We start from the raw sequence: 2,241 nt of genomic DNA, 5'->3' as shown, positions 1-2,241 counted from the left end.
TTCTTTACATCTTCATCCATGGCAAAGCTAGGGTTCTTTTGATTTAAGGTAAGATTATTTTTTTCTTAATCAAAACTCTAGGAATAGAAAATTTAGGGAAAGGGTTTTTGGGTTTGGATATTGGGCATTATCTATTAGGAAATTAAAGTTTTTAAAGTGTTTGGTTGTTGAAAAAAATCTTGAGTTTTACTTAGATTCTCTTTTGGAAGTCTATAAAAAGGAAGATGAGATTGTATTATTGAGATGTGCACTTGAAAGATGGCTCCACTTATTGTAGAATCTTGGTTAAAATAATAAAAAAAAAACCTTAAACTTTATAACTTGACTTAAATAAGCTCTTAATCTTTAATTTGTACCCTAATAAGTCCTTAAAATTTTAATTTGCACTTAAATAAGCCCTCCATATAAATCATTCTTTGATTTGAAATAAGGGTTTTTTAAAAAAATAAAATAAAGACTTATTTGGATATAAATCGAAGTATAAGGGCTTATTTGAATACAATAAAAGTACAAGAGCATATTTAAAAAAAATGGAATAAGTAAAAGGCCTTTTTAGTATTTTAGCCATTAATCTTTTTTTTTTGAAAGAAAAGTCATCCATATATTAAACTGTAAAACCAACATCTATAAGTATAATATTATAAATTATCTTAGGGCATTCTTTTATCCATTGCCTAATACTTTTCTGTGCAATACATATTGTGCTAAAATATGGGCTAGTTCATTTCCTTTTTTCCTAAAGTGGGTAATCCTACATGAATTAAACTCTACTGTCAAGTCTTTGGCATCGTCCATTATCACACTAATGAGGGAGAGGTCTCTTTTTAAAGAGTTCAACTTTTTAACAATAGTAAAAGCATCGCCTTTCAAAATGATATTGGAGAAACCCCTATCATTGGCAAAAGCAAGACCCTTTGCTGCTGCCATAACTTCAATATAGAAAACATTAGTCACCTAAGGAACAAATTCTGCACAGGCTCCTCTAACGTTGCCATTATCATCCCTGATAACCACTTCAATCCCACCTAGTCTTTTATCTCTATTAACTACCTCATCGAAGTTAACTTTGAACTGTCCCTGATTTCGTGTTGACCATCTACATTGAATATGTTCTCCTCTTACTTTCCTTTGCTCTTGGGCTGTTGTGAACACTTTCAGATAATTCTTGGCAAATAATGTTGTCGCTTCTACCTCTTTTTGCCCTTTAGCATGAACTTCATTGTTTCAATTTGACCAGATTACCTAGCACATTATCAGGAATAAATGAAACCTCAATAGATCATTTATGTCAAGCACATGAAGTATGCAGCTCAACATCTTAATGAAGTCTTCTTCATCATCCCAATTAAACCCAAGATTCGACCATACTACTTTCGCATGTAAGCAATCCTTCAATGAATGGATCACAGATTCATTTGCCTTCTATATCTTGGACATATGCCCCTATGCATAACTTGCTTCTTTACTAGGTTAAGGTAAATTGGGATGCTACCTTTACTTATCTTTCAACCTAATATTTTGACCTTCGCAGGAACAAACTCTACCTATATTCTCCATTAAAGCATCTTTCATTGGATGTCATTTCCACTTTCACCCTTATTCACCTCTGTCTCCATATTTATTCCTTATAAGAGTCGATATCCATTTTTCACGGTGTATTCCCCATTATTGAAATGCCACACCAATACGTCCTTAACTTCATTTTTGTTAAGTGGTAATGAACATATGGCAGTTGCGTCTTCTTCTTGAAATGTTTCCTGAATTAGTTCATTATTCCAACTGTGTGTCTTTCCTAATTAGCCTTGATACCAAGCTGTTTTTCTCTTAGATTCCTTTCGGCAACAAGATCTTGAAGCTTTCATTAATAGGTAACCATTGGTCAATCCAAATTTTGACAAATTTACCATTCCCAATTCTCCATCTTATACTTTGTTTAAGAAAAGATTTTGAGTTCCATATACTCCTTCATGTCATGGATGGCTAATACCCTAGAGTAGACTCCATGAAAGTCACATTCTTAAAGTATTTTACCTTCAATACCTTGTGGAACAGAGAATCCATATTAATCGCAATCCTCATACCTTGTTTAGCTAGCATAGCTAAGTTGAAATTTGCCATTTCTCGTAAAACCTAGCCTGCTATCAATCTTGGGCCTACATATCAACTTTCAATCAATCCAGTGAATGCCTTTCTTTGCCTTTCTTGTTTGCCACCAATATCTACTTATCAATCCATTTATAT

This window comes from Durio zibethinus, chromosome 6 (genome assembly GCF_047325235.1).
Source record: "Durio zibethinus cultivar Kanyao isolate XHJ-2024 chromosome 6, ASM4732523v1, whole genome shotgun sequence".
NCBI classification, from domain to species: Eukaryota; Viridiplantae; Streptophyta; class Magnoliopsida; order Malvales; family Malvaceae; genus Durio; species Durio zibethinus.
This window is presented reverse-complemented; position numbering follows the sequence as displayed.